The sequence below is a fragment of the Apis florea genome, unplaced genomic scaffold (assembly GCF_048593485.1).
Source record: "Apis florea isolate Af1SG1 unplaced genomic scaffold, ASM4859348v1 contig_3326_pilon, whole genome shotgun sequence".
NCBI classification, from domain to species: Eukaryota; Metazoa; Arthropoda; class Insecta; order Hymenoptera; family Apidae; genus Apis; species Apis florea.
Window position 1 is genome coordinate 1,437,123 of NW_028256739.1, and position 20,881 is coordinate 1,458,003.

General features: G+C 38.7%; 1 protein-coding gene across 3 annotated transcripts in view; it reads right to left on the reverse strand.

Moving 5' to 3' along the window:
* The window catches only part of knockout (Stork-head domain-containing protein knockout), a 112,161-nt gene that overhangs the window by 19,304 nt on the left and 71,976 nt on the right, over window positions 1–20,881 (reverse strand). The gene's annotated exons all lie outside the window — the stretch shown is intronic.

The window sequence follows — 20,881 nt, forward strand, 5'->3', positions numbered from 1 at the left end:
TCCTTTCTTTTTAATAAGACAATTTGCAGATGGCTGGACACCATTTCATCTCTGAATAATATCTCACCAAGAGATGACATTAGCTCGTGGAAAGCTCACTATCCTCATATATCAAAATCGATTATTCTTTAACGAGGCTCGTAAACACGTACACCAATATCGATTTTCTGATCCCGATTCGTACAATGTTCATCAATCACTGCAACAAATATTACATCATCTGGTATTTCAAGTATTACAGTGATTAATAAATAATTCTCAATAATCAATGCGATAAGTAACTAATAAATCATTCAACAGTCACGATTTATACATTAATTTAGAACCACACACAGCGTATCACGGACATTGTTCCACGCAAATCCATCCAAGTTTGCACAAGTATTAAGCAAAAATGGCGGCGTTTTAAACTATAAACTCTTACTTATCCGAGGAGAAGAAAATATTTTAACTCGCCTGTTTGCTTGCAACCGATCACGAGGCGTTCGTTTTCGATAATGGGATAGGCCCTCGTTTCACCATTTCGGATACAGATAAATCCCATCGAGGATCGGGCGGTTTTTACCGATAATTAGCGAGCTTTTTTCGCCACGATTGGATCGTGCCACGCCGCCATCCTCGAACAAGCCCTCCCCCGTCATTAAGACGGTTTTATTGCTTCGCCTCCGCTATTGTTTCTTTCTAGGTAACCAAGTTGTGCAATCTTGAAAGGATCGTTGCCGTTTTTAGCCGGCGATACAATTTAGCCGGCGTGTCAGCTTTGAGTTATTGAATTCGGAATTATCCGCCGTTCCTATTCCGCGCTATCGACTCCGCAATTATCTTCGTTCTTTTTAGTTATGAGCAAACAGATGTATGATTTATGGGGCAAGGTTGGATCAGGATGGGAACGCGGCGATCTATTTCCTTGTACACGCAACAGGATACGTTTTTTCATTCAAGGTGAATATTATGCAGGCAAATTGAAATTGTTATCAAGAAGGAGTTTTCGTAATATCCCGGTTGCTGGACCTGTTTCAATGTATAGCTTTAATATAGCAATTTCTATGAGTCGTTAAGAGATACGTTAGACGGGAAATGTAAGTTTGTCTTCGAAGCTTTCTCTGTAACGTGTTTATGACGATTGAAATACGTGCGAATTTAAATATATTTTTTTTTTCTCCTCGATTTTTAGATGTAAGAGGATTACAAATTATAAATATATAATTCGGTCTAGATGTATATATTTTATATAAGTGACGTAAATATTTTTAGATATATTCGGTGAGATGTTGCCAAGTATGAAACGTATAGTGGAAAATTTATTCTTCTATCAAGTTCAACGCACAGTGCTTCATAAAAGAAATACGACAATTATTCAACAAGTAATATAGTAAATTTAATATCGAATGCGTGTTTTAATTTACGATAAGCACGATGAAAAATTACTGAATCTGCAAAACCGATCCTCCAAATTTTCAGATGTATCTCAAATTGTTTCAATAATTTTAACTTATAAAAAGACTTTCGGTTTAAAAAAATCATTAACATAAGTCAAAATTAATCGTGCTTTTTCCACAAATATTTTAAAATAATGTAAAAACACGATTGAGAATTATAATTGTATAAAAATCCTCAGTCTCTCGTTCACTTGTTACTTATTAGCAAATATCATTCGAAGATCCTGCAGAAGAAGAAATAAAATGTAAAGAAGATATAAAAAATCCAAATAAAAATATACCTACAAAAGAAGAAATGCATTTTTGATTACAGATAGGATCTAAGAAAATGATTATTGACGATGAAACTCATTTTTGTTATGAGGATATAGTTGGAAATATAATTATATTCGAAAACAATATTTAAACTTCTTCGTTCGATAAATATCCTGGAACAGTACTTCCGTTCCATTGCAGCCCATCGATTAACAAGCGATTTTCACTTTTCGCACGTCGTAGATCATTTCGGCGGCGAATAAATTATTCTTTTCAGATTATATTTCGTTTTTAAATTACGATCAAAAAAGATCAAACGCATAATGCGTTATATAAAACTATAGGCCAGGCTTATACAAAGGATCGGTGTTTCCAGTGGAAATTTCTCACTCGCGATCGGCCAAGTTTGCTGCGAGCCTCGCGAGGAACACGTTCGCCGATAGTTGGTGAATTTATGCCCCGGTTATCGGCGTCAATGTATCAAGGATAACGCGAGCAACGACGGAATTGCGGCCGATATTAATAACAAGCCTCGTATTTCCACGTGTAAATGACGATATATCTTCGGTTGATCGGTAACCCGCGCTCTCTCAGTGTTCGTTAGAAGGCGTCAGCACGAGTGATTCGACACGCGTTTTAATTAGAAAATCGTTTTAACGCGTCGCGTCGATCTCGATGAGATTTAAGAGGTTTCTCGATTTTCACGAATTCGAGAAATTTCTCTTGTTGCGATCGCTTGTTTGCGCAATTTACCCATATTGGCAGGGCAGAAACGTTTTCTCAGACACGTTTGATGATATTTAAACGGTAATTTTAGCCGTGTTGGGATCGAAATCGATATAAATCTACGTTTAATTCGAGGATACGTTTGGGATTCGAGTGCTATTAGTAAGGTATAATGATGACTTGCCAAGTACTTGACAATTGTATGGTTGAACCCGAAATATCTGGAATCGAATATTTATGAGAGTATCTCGTTAAAATTTTATTTCAATTTAGTTTGTATACAATTTTTAGTTCAAATATATATAAATAAAAATTTCAGTTCACTTTTAGTGGGAGTGTTATAGAATATAAAGTTCACTGAAATTTTATTTATAATTTTATCATTGAATGTTGCTAGCAGTATTACTATTTCATAGTTGGTATCCTTTTGTTTATCTTCGATATGCACTCTTCAGTCGTTTTGATAAAGATACGTGCATTTACGTGTATATATAATTGTCGTTAACGAATACCCTTGCGATTTACACATCTTGCAGATCAAGAAATCAGGACGACATAATAATTGGAAGCTAAACCGAGGGGGTTAAATAATTTTTGTCGTGGAAAGTGAAATCGACAGTTGTGTCAGGACAGGTTCAAGCTTACCTGCGTTCGACGAACCGTTCATACTCTTGATGATCGCACGTTATTGTAACGTTGGAACAAGTAGAAAGCGCATGGATGAACAAAAAGAAGGAACTCTTCCTCGTTAGAATCCTTTTAGACGTTAATTTCGGTGGCCAGGAGAATTTTTGCCAACTTTCCCCGCCACGTCGCTTACGTGGCGGAGAATCGCGCGACTCGAATCGAAAATTGTTTTGCGCGAGATGGAGCAACTGGATTGTTACCGCGTTAACAAGCGATTCCAGTCGGTCTCGCGTGGTAAATTGGACGTTATAGAGTGGGCGATGATGCGCGTCATCAATCACATCGCGCGCATTTACCAGATCTGTCATGCTTTCTTGACATTAGCCTACATATGGCATTAATGAGTTCGGGCGAACGACCCCTTTTACCCAACCTTCTGCCACGCCTCTCACCTGGATGGACAGGTTGGTTGGTGGCTAGCGTGCGCTTGTGTAATCGTGTCACCTGTTGCTCGCGCTCCGAGAATTATTAAAATTGTGGCAAATTTTTGTTTAGATATAATAACAGGGCTTGCGTTATTAATGCCTAAAAATGATTATGAAGAAAAATACGAGGATGTTGAATATGCATTGATTCCAATAAATAAATAATTTTAAGCGACATTTTTATGTACCAACTCTTGCTTTCAACACGTAGAATGTATGCATATGTTCCTCGTTTTATATTTTATGAATATTACGATTGTTTCGACGTATATTAACGCCACTAGATCGTTAATTAATATTCGTTATCGTTCATCATTTCTTTGACCAATTATATTCTTTTTTTTTTTTCTTTATATATCGATGAATTCGTTAATGAATAAATTATTCACGATTATTTTCGAGGTTTCGTAAATTTTGCCTGAACTTGTCATCAGGTTTCACAATGAGACACGCATCGCACGTCAAGTGCACACGTGGTGTCCATGAAACTTTCTGAGATTACTCACTCACTTGTCCGGCCGACGAATCCTGTACATCGAGAGATTTACACGCGTATTTTCTAAGAAGCGTGCAAGAACACGTTAAACGCAAATGTTTAGTGGCCGTCCTCGTGACGTATTTATACGGTCACATTATATTCGGACAACAACTCGCAACAAATTTCGTTGTTTCTTTCTTAAAATCGTCAAGTTTCTGGATTGCAAAAAGACCTCGTGTTTAATTTATGGTGTTGTGTCGTGACGTAGCCCTCGTTCGACATTTTTACGACGCGGTTACGAAAAGAGATTTACTTTTTGAATTTCTCGCGAGAATTTCTTTTAATTCGGCGAATTTGGAGGAAGCGCGAATTTCGTAACGCAATTTCGTTAAAAATACTCTTATTCTTTTTCTCACTCTTTCCCTTCCCTTTCTTTTTCTTCTTCTTCCCTCGTCTTCGAGACAAGCCACTCGATTCAAAGGACATCGCACGGGTGAAAGCAAGACATGGAAATCCACTTGGAGAGCCACCTTCTCCGCTCTGACGAGCGCCGCCGAGAATACTTGCGCGCGATCTTCAGACATTCAAGGACGCAACTATGCAAACAGGTGTTCGCCTGCAGTGGTGTTGAGGAAAGTATAGAGCCGCGACCTTGCGGTATCGTTCAAGTTTTTCCTAGATTTTTTGGACGAAAGAAAGTTTCGCCATCCTACGCTTATCTGGACTTTCCAATTTTCTCTCTGTCTTTTTAATTTCGTACACGCGTGTAACAACGAGGATATTACGACGAGGCTGGATCGTCTCTGTTACCTCACGTTACGCGTGTGCGAAAGTATTTGAAAGCATATGAAAATTTTAAATAGATAGAATTATTACTCGTCAAACTTTAGAATAGAATGTAATAACTGTAAAACACGAAACATGTATCTCTTTACTTTATATATTATAAAGCCACTTCGTTCAGAGTGGACATTTATCCTGTTACGTGTTAAACTCAAGTTTGATGTCGCTGTTCAATTGATTTACAGTACAGTAATAACAAATAATAATAATAAGCAAAATCTTCCTTTCACATATTCTATATGTATCATCTTAACACTTGATATCTCGAACAATTTATCTCTGAAACTTAAGTTTATAGAACAGAATATTTTATTAGAAGAAAGCACATATAAATTATATATTAGCAGTTTCAAATACTAGTTTTTCTAATCCGTTCGACACACTAGTTCTTACATCACTCGTAATCGGTAAAAGTCAAAAGCAACAAGTTTTTCAACGAAATTGCGCAACCTTTTCGTGAATTTGTTCTTCCATTCTCACGTGGGTGTTATTCACCTGGAAATATCCAAGTGAGAGTGAAGTGTGGGATCTTAAGGAGACTTCCTCGAGAGAGAAAATAATAAGCTAATTATTCCATCATCGTCTCAATAAACTTTTGCCAAGCATCCCTCAAAATGTTCACAATTTGGTAAAACCGCGATACATCAATGCAGAGTTGAACGATGAAAGCGACGTAACGCACAATGCAACAGGAGAAATTGCTAAATTATCGTGTGTATATGTATATATATCCGGGAGTGAAATGCAGATACTTTATCTGGAACTATCGTGTACAGGCGTTTAAAGTAATAAAATTCTGCGGAGACGAGGCAAGATCTGGAAGATCCACGAATGAGATTTGCCCGGTGATCTACGAGGGAACCGTGAATCGATGCCACGGAGACGAGTCGAAGGCAATTGTGGGCTCGCGATTAAATCTTCATACCCGATCGGACATTGTTCCGTGGCACGGTGACAAGAAACCCTGATGCGGAGATCTTTTACTCGGAACAATGAAATACATTAGGAGGAAACGGAATATTGTTTTACAAGCGCGATCGACCATCGAGATTGCCAAAGTTCAACCGCAATTTTTGCGAATACGAACCAACACGCGAATACGTATTTAATCCATATTTTCTCACGTTTTTCTTTTTCTCATAATCATTCCGAAAATAAGGCGGAGAAAGGACGAAAAAGTTCGAAAAAGTTGCGAGCAGTTCACCATCTTCTTCGAAAATCTTCGTGTCACATCGAGAAGCTTGATTTTATATAACGATTGGATTAGTCTGTTACAATAATGTTGTGACGATTGTATCGTTCGTTCGAGAATTATTCATATAACGGGGTAGGGTTTGATCGATCGGGTTTGGACGCGCGTTTCCATCGAGAATCACTATTCCACGGTCTACCACTAAAGCAACAGTTTGATTGTTCGAGGCTGGTGAAACGAGTTCAATCGAATTTGCCAACAGGCCGGCAGAATCGCGATAGCCTATCCTATTTGTTGGATCCGTCGCAATTGGAACGACGGCAACTATAAAAGCTTTTCAAGGGGGTCGCAATTATTCCGCCCAGTCACATGAAAACGGCGGATCCAATGCGAATCACGAGGATGAAAATTAAACGAGTTCCCCACGATTTTCGTGCTGGAATCACGCCAAACTGTTAGCCTACATTCGAGCGAATCGCGTTCGACGTAAAATAATTCGAAAAAGAAACGACGTTCTACCACGTTCATGGGCTAAACCCGTTACGAAGTGTAAGGAAGAAAAATTTTGTAAATAATTGAATACAGATAAGCAGAAAATAAATTAAAAATTGACGTGATCGAATATTGAAAAGATCTTGTGTGTTTTATTAGCATGCAATTATCCTAGTGGCACAATTGAAATAGTTGAATTAGATACATTAATATTAAGTCCTTCTAAGTCAAGAATAATTAATTAGCTCATTGAGTCATACTGATTTGTATATCGTAAAATAAACTAGTAATAAAATAATTATTCTTATTTTTATTTCTTGAGAAATTAGATTCTGTGAAGTTTGAGACTATTTAAAATATGCTGATAGCTCAAACGATACTTCTATTTTTCAATATAATTCCAATTCATATTTGTGACAATTCTCAACAACATGCTCACAATTATCAAATAAAGAATAGAATTTATCGTTACGTGGAATACTTAACAATGGCTCTAATGACCAGGCTAATCAAACGTTGCGTTTCGTTGCGTGGAAATTTAGAAACTCGTCCCTCGACGATACGAAATCTCGGATCCACGATCTAAACTGTAACGCCTCGGGTGGTGCGGGTCAGTATCGGCAAACGAGAAGCCGGCCAGAAGTTATATTGGCAGGCTTATGAATAACAAATATCCATTGCGGCGCAAAATCGTGCAGAATCCTATCTATGTGTGCGTGCACACGTTCGAGTATCCATGGGAACTGGATCGTACGCGTCTTTCTCCTCCTATATACCTTCTCGAACGAGAAATATGTTTCCTCCTTGGATACTTGAACGTGCCAACCCTTCATACCCGTTTCGACGAAATTCTTTGTCGATAATTAATTTTTTTAATTATATATTTATTTATTTTTAATCCCACAACGTTCCTTCGATATATTTTCTTTTAAAATTAAATTCTCGATTCCACGCAACAGTCAAGTTCCTCTTGAACAAAAATTTATTTCTTCACCTCGACGCTTTTATTCCTGCACGAGATAAATTTAAAATTTTCGTATGAATGGAAGGAAAAAAAGAAAAAAAAAAAAGGAAGAAATCTGTAGAACGTGTACAACGTATAACGAGTTGTTTCGTCAGCGAGCGAAGAGAGCACGCGCCCAATTATTTCCCTGCTCGTTCGCGTGAGTTTTCACCTGATTGTTTATCGTGGAACCCTCTAACAGATTTGTAATAAATGGGCCTTTTACTTTTACCGCGTTAGACACATAAATACGAATGGAGCCGGACAGAAATCTGGGCACGTCGCCGAGGCGCGCTTAATAAGAGGAGAAGGATAAAGTCTCGTTTGTCTAAAGGAACATGATGCAAAGAGTGCTGGTTTATCTTATGCGAGTATAACAACGTCCGTTTACTTTCGAGACCACGTTGCCTGTTATCGTTGCATCTTAACGAGAATCGGCAATCTTCACAGAGTGTCGTACATATAGACGGCCTTGCGGACCTCGAGTACCATCTTTATAGGGTGTCTGGGAATTTTCTGCCTTCTAAGAGAGAGATTGTTACACGCGGATTGTTTCTTTGTTCGTAAAATATCGATCAAAGTTAATGGAGGATGGCTTTTATTTTTATTCTTTTTCTATCTTATTAATACAGTAGGATTTATTTTTAGAGTTTATACATGGATGGATATATATTTTTGTGCGAAATAAATGTTGGACAAGGCGAGTTTCACGATATAAGGAAACGATATATTTTTTCTTTAATTCTATTTTTAAATCCGATCTAAACTTTCTTCGTGTATAATTATTTTTACGTAATGAGAACAAAAAAATACTTGACAAAAATCAATTTCAGGTTTTGAAAGAGGCCATTAAAAAACATGAATATTTTTCTCCATTCGTCCAAATTATGTTAGATAAAGAGAAATGTCGGGAGAAAAATGAAAATTTTCATATTTCCTTATTTTTCAAACCATTATTCGGGCCATTTTTCCTCCCAAAGAGCGAGATTCGCAATTTATGCAAACATTACGAGAGGTTTTCGAAGATATAATCGGCTGCCAGTTGGCATGAATTATAGTAGAAAGGCCGGGCGATGTTAGCGGCGAAACGAACGAAACGAAACGAAACGAACCATTTCATTTTGAGTCATAAACGACACCCAGTACACCGGGCTAGCCGGCTAGCCGGCAGAATGTAAACGTTTGCGTATTTAAACGAAACACAGAGCGGGATGAAAAGCGCAAGCGGGGAAGATCTATGTACCGATTCAGGTTTCCAGCGGATTCGTAATTGGAGAGAGTGAAAGTGCACTTTCAAAAGGTACGACCCGATATTCATACAAATTTTCCAAAACAGTACCCTCGTTAACGGTGCTCTGATTGTCGGCAATCACGTATCCGTGCACCACGTCGAACGAACAGGAACAATACGAGTTACGGATCGTATATCTACACTCGCGAAAACCATCGCTTTCCACCAAGGTGGATCGTGTCCAAGAACCAATTACTCGTGGCGCAAGTGTTGCGGGATCCGTTCATCGTTTCGTTGAAACTTTTCGACACGATCAATTTATTTGGAAAACGTTCGTGCTTTGCCAATTTCAATTTTCCTTAATTCATCTTCAACGATGATGAATTCAGTTTGTTCTAATTAATTGTACAAATTGTGGTAAAGTTACAAATGTATAATTTTAATAATAATAATTAATTTTTAAAAGTAAATTTTAATTGCTTTGCCACAAACTAAAAAGACGTTTCTCGCAAGAATAATAATTAATAACAAGTTTAATTTAATTCAACTACGATAAAGAATAATTTAAACAATTTTTGAAAATACGTGAACGTTTCGCTAAATAAAAAAGTACACAAACGAGCCAAGTTTAAGCGACTGAAAAAAGATGGCCCTTTTTTTAAAAAAAGTGAAAACTAGATCATCGCTGCGCTCTCCCCTAATTCGTCTCGACACTGTCTGAAATGAAGGTTCCGCGTGGTTTCTCCTCTCGATTCTTTCAGTCAGAGTTCCTTCCTTCCTTCTTCTTTCTTTTTTTCTCTTCATCGCCAGGGAACGAGTTTTTATCGCGACACCACGCCGCACGATCATGGTTGGAAGAGCACGAAAGCTCATTCGAGCGGAGTTTTGCCAACTCGGATCACGCGATATCCCTCGATAACCATGAGTTTCCCTTTCGCAGACAGAATGCCGCGCGATCTTCCTTTTTCTTTCTCTCGATCGGCCTCCTCTCCCACTGTAATTTCCCCACTCGTTTTCTCCGGTCGAAGATCGGTTCCTCTCAGATTCTCGAGATTCTCGCGATTTTCATAGGTGGATCATCGCTTTCTCGACGGGAAATATCGCGCGCGCATATAATCTTAAATCGTTCCACCACGCGTCCAAGTACACGCGTTGATTGCGATTTATACGCGTGGCAAGGATTGTATTTCACGTCGTTTGATCCGTTGAATCCGGTTGATTAGGTGTCAACTCCGCGTCCTAGCGCTATATTCGGATCTAGCCTCGTGATAAAGCGTGTGCAAACGAACGAAACATGTATACGCGCCATCTTCTGATATGTATATATATATATATATTTTCGATGAGAAAATCTCGTTGCGAATAAATATCGTAGCTCTTTGTATAGGTTCGTTAAGGATGGCGTTGTTCAAGGAAAGAGAGAACGTGCAAGAGATTTTATTCTTTTGCGAAAATTTTTATGCGTTTTCTCGAAGTATTTTGCGAAATATTATTACGTTTAATTTATCTCTTTAATTACTGTGTATATATCAGAAATTTATTAACGATTTCTTTGCTGCGATAACTGTATATGTTTAATTTAATCAGAGAAGCAAATAATAATAAATTATTTAACAATATCACGATTTATTTAAGGATGAAAATTGTGATGTTTATAAATACCCATTCGACTAATTCGAGGAATAAAATAACATTAATAAAAAAATAAAACGAATTTGCAGAACTTGTTATCGTAAATAGAATTTAAGATAAAGCTTTATATATGTTTACGTACCAACTTATCTGTTTTCGATTCTCAAAAATTGTCTCGAACGAGCATGTATTAACATCCTGTTCATATGAGAGAATCCTTCTGTACATCCGTTATTTCTATCGCGCGAACAAAATAAATAAAAGAGGCTAGGTTCGTTCCCCATCACGCCAGCCGTCCATTGCGGTGAAAGCATTACCCTTCATCGAGAATAATCAAATAAAGCTGCACCCGCGTCATCGTCGTCAGACGCGCGAGCAAACGTGTGAAAGAGCGAACGCGTTTAGACCGAACGAGGGGCAGAGAAAGTCGATTTACATTTGTTATTAATCCAAATTGCGGGGTGAGAAACTCGGCCTGCCCTTTAATTAGATTGTGGCAATAAAAGTTCACCCTTCGTTGTGAACCGTGTAACTCGACACGGTTTGATATTCATCTCGTTTCTCCGCGAGACGAGTCCGTGGAAGAATATAAATCGTCGCGAGAGAAAAATAAAATTTTCGACGATGAAGAATTAGACGTTTTGGCCATGCTTCTCGCTCGAGTTTCGTGTCGAACTGGCAGTTTACGTTTGATGAATTGCGCGCAATTTTATCAAGCAAATTGTTCTGATAACCATGGAAAAATAAAAGGGAATTCGTGACTTGGATATTATTGAAATATTTGAAAAGTAATCTTTAAAACAACAATCGTCACGATGTATTTATGACACACCGTGATTACGTGATTCTTCGCAGTGGTTAATATTTAATTTATAATTATTTATATAGATAATTAATTTTTTTAATTTTTCTCAAACTCCTCTCTGTCATTGTATTATATATTCGACAATACCTATAATTGTATTTACAATTGTTATAATGGTACGTTTATATGAATGAATTATCGGCAACAAAAGTTTTGATAATTTATTCTTAGTCAATTCGTTAAAATAACGCATAATCTCGTGGCAAATTTCTCGCGTAAAATTCTCACTTCTCTTACCTTATTCCTATATAATAGAAATAATTATAATTGATTGCGAATCGTTATTTTTTGTTTCAAACAAAATGCAGCCAAGCCTGTTTGCTGGTTCTTGGAATCTGTGTTATCGAAAGCGCGTAACGATCGTTCAATTAAACAACGTTCAATTAAACTATTACAATTAGTGTACGAGTTTTCTCACATCAAGCCGACAAGTGTATGAGTTTTTCCGCGACACCTTGACCCAAACCCGATCAATTGCAACGATGCAAGGTATCCATTGGACGATTGCTATAAGTCTTTGGTGGGCGTGCCCTAAGGAGATCTAGCAGATTAATTTATTAGCCGACGCAATTATCCGTTCCAGCCTCCCTTTACAAATCGCGCAAGCCTCTCACCATCTTAAGTAAACTAGATGTTGATTTAACACTGACGAAATGTCTCGCTACTGGTTTTCGTTTAATTGCGAACTTATTAAACTCACGGTTCAGGTTTTAATATTTTTATCAGATTTGCATAAAGTGTGAACTGCATCGTTGATGATGAGGATAATATTTTCCTGTCTCATATATTTACGTATTTTACATATTATATCGTTTCTAATCTTTAGTCACGAAAATGATTAGAATTTAAATTCTTTATAGAAGGAATACTATAAAGAAAAGATAATCGATAGTAAGATTTCTTTAAAAACGGGATAATTTTCAACTATCCCATGATTGTATGTGAACAATTACTTATTTCCATGAATGGATAAAATGGAAACATTGGAGTACACAGGATGTAAATAATAAGAATAGAAATTCTGGAGAAACAAAATGCTCATGTTTCGATTGTTTGTACGAAAAAGATTAGAATTTAAATTCTTTATAGAAGGAATACTATAAAGAAAAGATAATCGATAGTAAGATTTCTTTAAAAACGGGATAATTTTCAATTATCCCATGATTGTATACACAGTGTGAACAATTACTTATTTACCAGAAATGAATGGATAAAATGGAAACATTGGAGGATTGCAAATAAGAATAGAAATTCTGGAGAAACAAAATGCTCATGTTTCGATTGTTTGTACAATCATTAGAACGATCACACGTTTAGGGATCCAAGTGTAAGACAGTGTATGCCCTTGTGTTTCCATCCCACCAGTCATCGGTTCAATTGTCACTCTTAGAAGATGGTGAGAAAGCAGCTGCCATTCGACAGGAAGTTGTCACTCGAAAAGTGCCATGGGCCAGCCTGATGGGCCCATAAACATTTTACACCGCGGCAAATAGATAGCTACTTGTCTCTCTCCCTCTCTCTCTCTCTTTCTCTGCTATTTTATTCGTGTAAGTCGGTGCCGGCGGAAGAATCAAACATGGGGGAACCGTGGGACCTGTTTCCAACCTCTGTTTGCTCCGCAGATAGGAACGAGCTTGAAGTCTTATGGGCGAGCAACCGTTGCTCGTACTAATGGCAATTTACATGAGCGTCCCACGGGGCCCGGAGAGTGGCAGGACAAATAAATACGCGGCTAGAAACGATTTGATACACGTTGATCGAGAGTGATCCACGGCCTCGAGCACGCATAAATCGGCGCATTGTAAAACCGCGTTCATTCACAGACGTTTGGTGGCGAACGCACGCTCATATTTGACGTACACTCTCGTTCATAAGTATATTCTAATTGCAATTTAAAAAATTACCTCTTGTTGGAAAATATATTTTAATCATTCATTTGATACTTTACAAGTGTATAATATTTAATTGAAATAATTGTTTGAAGAAAGTTATGAAATTAATCGTGTATTTAGCGTTTCATCAAAAGATTTAATTTTCTTTTTATCAATAGGTATAAACTGTTGAAAGGATTTGAATAATATTGTTTGATTATACTTATTATCTTGTACAAAGAGTAATTTGTACATTCGTTCATTTTGTTGAAAGCAGGATATATATTTTTGGATGAGAGTGTATGTGCGTGCAATATGCTACGAGGCATGCATCAAACATAACCACGTTGCACGCGAGATGTTTTCGTATGATTTATTTATTTCTTCGAGCTGGTTTCAAGATGTAATCAATTAATAGCTTGCTAAGCCTAGCGCTGGAACGCGATACACTTTCGGATCGGATCTAAATTTTGAGAACACGTTGGTTGCGTGCATCCTATGCATTACGTGTCCAACAGGTAACGTTCATTGACAAAGAATTACGCCTTTATTCGATCACTTTAAAGTTAAGACTCGTTACAGTTCTTAGTTAATTCTAAAAAAAAAAAAAAAAAAACTCTCCTTATATTTTAACTATAGTTCAGAGAATCATCCCTATAAGAATATTAAATTCTATACAGATTGCTTGTATGGTATCGATTTTAAAAAATAATTAACGACTAACAAGTTCATACATGCTCTTCGTCGATATATATGAAATTTGGGTTAAAAAATTTCCGATCGATCTGATCGCAGCGTGTACCTAGCGTGTCCCTTGATTCGAATCTAGCCAACAGCAACAGCGTTTTTTCCCTGCACGATACATGAATTATCGAATGGGCTAACGAGTCCTCTTATCTATCCAAGATATTAACTTGTCCGCATTAGCATCTGGAATTCATATTGAACGATCGAAGGCCTCGAGACGAGTATCTATTGGCGTAATGCGCATTAACCGTCGCGTATGCATATCGATATATATCTTTCGAGTAGGAATGCGCCAATTCTGGCGTGTGGTGAAGCGAAGCGAATCGTTCAGACGATCCTGCGAGCAATCTGCGGGATATCGTTGCGAACAACTCATAAACCACTTTCCAAGTCGTGCTCTGCCGCTCATTGTTGGGCGCGCGATAACGGAGACCTTCTTTCCAGGTGTCCAACAGGCGTCGTGTATGCTAATGCCGGCATACCAGGCAAGCTGGGATAAATTTATGGCGAATTAGACCGTTTTCCTCGGTGGATTACGGAAGCAGAAGGGGACCGGGCGTGAAAGTACAAGTGCGTCTGTCGCGCAGTGTTTCATTGTCGCGTGCGCGCGCATATATGCGCGGTGGATCACGCGCGAAACGAAAACAGTTATGAATCGTTTTCATCCGGTTCCACGGTTTTCGATAAAAGTGATAATTGATCGATTCCGATATAACGAAATAACAACCTTGATTGCGACTTTCCGCGGATAAAAGAGGAAAAGGAAGGGGAAAACGGTATAAGAGGTATAAGATAATTGGTTAATTTCGATCGATTCACGGATCGGTTCTCGTGGTTTTCAATCTAGCTTCGGATATATAAGTGTTATCGGGACTTTTTGTATTTATGTGTCTCTCTGTTGAAACGGGACGATGATTTATTTAAATTACAACTTTCACGAGTCAACGATCTCGGTCATACATCTACCGTTAACTATCTTTTTTTCGAGATACAGTTGAATGTACGCAAGTATATAAAAAATACATGTAGTCGATGTAAATAAGATAATGATTTTAAATAATGCAGAGGTATAGAAATTTCGAGATATTAATTAATATGCATATTAATAAAACAGACGTCTGGAAAATGGTTTAAAAAGATACGTGTATTAATTAACTCTATTATTATCTAATATTTACATGGACGAATGAAAATATTCTGTTGCTTAGATTTCTAACATATCCAATTATTGATAATTATTTTACTTACAAATATTTACATTAAACAAGAAGCACTCCTGTTTTTAAATAATCACATATATATATATATATTTATTAAGCAAGGAGTTGATGATGAGAATTACATTCCCAAGAATCTTTTTCGAGACATTATAGGTTGCGTAAAGTATTACATAAAAATGAAGTCTGCACCATGCTCGATTAAATGTAGATGTTCTAATTAGCGATCGAAGTAGTTCAACGAAGTGAAACGTCCTCGTAAATCAAGTGGCAATCTTTCCACACCTTATCAATGAATAATAGTTGTTAGGGGCCGACCTTTACCAGTCCACGTTCCTTTTAATACGTCGTTTCAAAGTCGGATTATCAGTAGGCCACCTGAACGACTCGATATATCGTGCGGTAGAAAATTATGCATAGAAACGAACCGCTTGTCGCTTACGTTTATCCAATAGTGGCGGCTTAATCAATTGTCCCGGAATGCAGGCGGTACCATGCCAGTAGCCAGGCTGATTTATCGGCACTCCATGTTACGTCCACCGTGTCCACCGATTTCAGTTAGGGGTGCGATTGTGAAAGATATAAGAAAGGGAAAAAGATGGAGGAAGGATGGAGAATAGCATTACTGGAGTTTGCACAAATGTCAGTTGAAATTGAAACGAGAAATTATTATTTGAATTTTATTATATTACTTTTGAGACTGGTATTAAGAAAATGAAATGCACGTATGACATAAAAAGAAATTGGATTTTGGTAATAATTTTGAAATTTATAAAGTAACACTATTTTAAATTATCAGTATTTTTAACAATATTGATATTAAATAAGATCAAGTTTTTAAATGTTCACGGATCTGAAAACAAATATGAAGTAATATTCCAAATAATATAAAAATCTCTAGGCTTGGCCAATTTTCGCAGCTAATAAATGGATAAGAGGATTGAAACACGGGGAATAGGTTTGTTTGGTCCTGGCCAAGCGACTAGGGATATTTATCGATCGGTTATATTGGTACAAGCGCCTCGCAACGATCGACAATGTTGACTCTTTTATGATTGAACGGCCTTTGCAGAGGCAACGAAACTTGTAAAGTTACTGGTCAGGAAAGAAGTTAGCCTTGCTAGGTTGATTGCATGTCTGGGTGAACGAACGGAATCGATGGATAGCTTGGCGGAGTGAATTCTTCTTGCAGAGATGCAAATTTCGCGTGAATACCAAGTACAATACATAAATATAAAGCGAAATGTTCGATTCGTAACGTGTATAATGCTTGAGAAAGGACTGTTGGGATGACAAAGATATAGTTTTCTCCTCGATGAAAAGATAATTTCTTTTCAAAGAAATTTCTTATTTTTGATATACTGAAAATACACTGAAACATTGGTGGATTTTTGCCACCCAATCATCACACAATTATACAATTATTTCATTCTCCTTTATACTCCCTTTGCTATGCTACTCAATTAAACCTGTGAATTACGACGAAGAGAAAAACCGTTCTCCATTAACCTTCCTCCTCCCATAAACAAATCCAGTGAATCATCCCCCCATAACGCTACGGCTCACTCGCAGAGAAAGATACCTAGCCGAGATAAATCCTGGAGAGTAGCAACAACAAGTGTACTTATTCCTATAAAGCGCAATTTCTGTAACGAGCATGGAGAACCCGCTCCATTCGACATCCGCAAATTGCGGATCTCGTTTTATCGTCGCGAGGGGGAGGGGAGGGGAGGGAGGGGAGGTTCGTGGTAGTTAGTATGCGGAGGAACGCGTAACGCGTGTCCTTAATGCGTGTCTTTCAGGAAGCTCTCCACGAGAAGTCGATAGTCATCGAGCGATGGTATGCGACTACCGGCCATGTTTATGCGGATCTCTCTGACACGGCCACGAAAGAAGGGAAATAGAGAGATCGGATAAGCTGTCGTCCGCGGGGCAGACGACAGACCAATTATGCTGCTGGCGTGAAACTCGCCTCGCGTGGATTTTGTGCTTGGCTGCGGAGAACATAAGCGGAGAAATCGGGAATTTATCGGAAAATTAACATAATACGCGATTCCATTTCGCGAGCAGGGGATGGGATTATTGGAGCTGTTCGAACGAAATCCTGTTTGCCTCCTCTTCGTGGAACGGCTCTCTGTGAAAGTGTTTCGATGGAAATGAAATTCTCGTAGTAACAAATATGGTGGATCTGTCGGATTCGAGTTTTTGGAAGGATGTCATTTTGAAAGGGTAGAAACCAATCGATTTAATTTGATAAATAACTTTGTAATTTGGATTTTTCTAAAATAGTTTAAGATTAAGATTTTTAGCAAGGAAACGCTCTGAAACTTTTATCATTGATTTCACTTTTTCAAATATATACATATATCCATTATTCTTCGCATTGAAATCGATTATTTTCAAGTTAGCGCGAATTTCCTTGCGTAAAATATCAATTCAAATACCGCTTCGTGAGTTACTGTATCCACCCTCGAGCTCCTCGAGGCCCTTTTGAATTTCTCGCATGAGCGGCCAGTGCCCTCCAGATACGCGTTTGATCGTCCGAAAGATTTGCTCGATTGCGCCGTTGGCGGCCCTCCAAACGAAGAATCCTCTTAATTTTCGAGCGAAGAATTCGGAGAAATTTAAATCGGTCTTGAGAAAGAGCGTGGACGGAATAAGGAAGCGGAGTGGGTAACATAATTTTCATTCACAGCCTCGTAAAAATAAGGGATAATCACACGCGACATAGGGATAATATTAACCGAGTTCCTACGCCATTGAGCATGTATATGACCGTGTGCATTAACATAAGACTGGTATGCCGCGTAGGCGTGTAGATACGAGAGGACGAAGTGTAAAAAATTATGCGAAAGAGGGTGAAAAGAATGCAGACAGGGTGGTATATAGGAGAGAGGAGAAGGGGAAAAAATCTCGTATGAATGTGAGCACGTGCTATTCGCGACGGGGAATGTTGTTTTTGGAGCAGCGAAGAAACTGTTAGACCGAAGAAAATGATAGGTGAAAGAGTGATACTCTCATCGATGGAATCAAATACGTAGCGATCTGTCGATGATATTGCTTTTTGCTCATTGATTGATTAATGATTTGTGATTTCTAAAACGAAAATAACACCGTATTCCTGACTTTCACGAATGTTACAAATGTAACGATAATATTATCGTTGCGGTGGTCAGATGGCAGCACTGCTTTTCATCACTGGCGAGAGATATTGAAATATTTTGTAGTTAAGATAAAATATTGTTACCTTTCTGTTGATAGATTTGTTATGTTTATAGAGAGATCTTTAAATTTAACCGAGTTGTAATTTTATTTCACACCGGAAAATCATTGAAATCGTAAAAAATCATAAAGAAAAAAGAATTAGAAACGGAAGAGGCTTTTAATTTACTGCGTGCAATCGTTAACCATTAACCGGTGGATAGAAATATCAGAAAGCAATTTCCTCTCTTTCGAACGGATTGCTAATATATTGTGTCCCTGTTGCAAAGGCAGGTTCATCTATCCGCTGCTCACGTAAACTGGTATCGATAAAGCGAGAACCGTAGCCGCGTAAAGATAAGGCACGCGAGATAAAGTAACTCCGCGATTTAAGCACTCACACGCTGCCGTTGGCACGAATCTTCTTGGAGAATAAGGCGGAAACTTCACGCTACAATTCATTTGCATTATCGTCGCAGTGTTTCTTTAACTAACCGCGATAATAAAACCGCGTTGCTCGGCGGCCTTTTCCAGATTACCTTTTCTGATAAATTTCTCCATTTAAAGATTTAGAATAATTCTTTAAAGATAATCGAGTCGATAGTTTTCGAACGAAAATTGAAATCGCGAGAGAAATTCGCGAATGAACGATCTCGATGTGAGATTAATTTCGATTTCGATCGTATCACATCACGTTTAATTTCCTTTTAGAATTATTATCGATTAAAAATATTTATATTTTAGATTGTTTCATCTTTCGAAAACTTTCATTATTATTTCAAAATAATTCTTATATCGTTCAAAGAATCGATTCCTTCTCGAACGCTTGTTTAACGCGTGTTTTTAGAAAGCCAAGAAGAAAGCCAGAATTATCCCAGAACGAAACAATCGTATATCTCTCTTACGTCGCGACCACCGAAATCGCGATTGATGAATAAACCGAAAGCATTTATCAAAAACAACTTAATACAATCAAATCGATCGAAATAGAATGTTAGAACCCGCTGATATAATAGATAATATTCGTCGCAGGCGAACAACAGGCCGAGAACACAATGTACAAACGCGAATAATTTTCTAAATCCTTCGCTGAGAAAAAAAAAAAAGAAGAAGAAGAAAAAAACAAAAAAATTAATCGCGGGAACAAGGTATCATTAATTATATGCCCGTGTCCGAGCATGTTGGAATGCATATACATTAGCATAAGCCCGATACGAGCGAGATAGCCGTGTGTGTAGGTGCGTACAAGCGTCTAAACTCGTATATAGAAGCTGGCCTGCGGGAAAGAAGGAAGGAAAGAAAGAAAGAAAGAAAAGGAAAAAAAGCGGGAGGGAAACGAGGAAGCCGTGAAGGGGAAAGGGAGGCTGGAATATAAAGGAAGAAGAAAAGCGAGAGCGTATAAGGAAAGCGGCCGTAACCAGCGGGATGATGCTCTATATAATCCAGCCGGATAAACGATGTAGAACATAGCAGGCTATCGTTGACTTTTTTTCCTTCCTCGGTTTTTTCACCGAGAAGACATCGCTGAACCAGCGAATCGCCCCGCGTTTGCGCATAGGCGCGGGCATAGACGTTTATCAGCCGGGCAAAATCTCGCTGATAAAGCTCTCGAAATCTCCTCTCGATAAAGAAGCGGCGTACGAGAAATCGGATAACTCGTTACCTTCGCGACAGGCTTGGATTTCATCGAGCCGTATTTCAACACCGTATTTTTCGAATAACTACACGCTGCACTTTACCAACCAAGTTCTCCAAGCCGAGTATTTCCATGCGAATTCTAGAAAGGGGTTGGGATTATCATTATTATCATCGCTATTATTATCATCGATCGAATAGGTGGCAGTGGTTGAAAAAACCCGTGAATTGAACGGATCCAGGTGCAGGTTCAGATCGGCCGACTCTCAGAACGTTTCTCTCTCGTCCGCTTTCATTAATTGCGCCGTTACGCCAATGCGCGTTCCGGCTTACACGCATTAGCATACGTTCGGTATGCGCGTAGGTGTATACAGGGGAGAGGGGGGGGGGGTGCGCGAAAATGGCGATGGTGGTGGCGCGTGGAACGAAAGGGGAGGGAGGAAAGAGAAGAAAGTAGGGAAAAAAGGAATCGACGAATATAAGACGGCGGAAAGGTGTGGTGCCGCACGGCCGACAAGTGATACAAGCGGTCGGTGTCGTTGAAACGAGTTCCCGAGCAGGGAGGTGTTCAGCGTCGACACGTGTGCGGAACGACGACAGGTAACAATGCTTAGGTAGCACGTGGTAGCGCGTAAGAGCGTGGAAGCTCGACTCGTTTGGAAACTCGAACTCGGGTGGCGATAATGCGGGAACCACGGCCGCGTAAAGATAAAGCCGGTGAGATACGCTGCCCTCCTCGAGCCGTCGGGCCAGCTTAACGCCACGTCCAATTTGCATTATCATCCGCCTCCCTTAAACGACACGAGATGTACAACCGCGTTTCTCTCTGCCTGAGCAGAGTCCTCCTCTCCGATACCAATCGACGCGCGTCGCTGATCCTCCCGATTCGAGTCGTTCCATTCGAGATATATAACGCGTGGAAATGGAATATTCTCAGGAGTA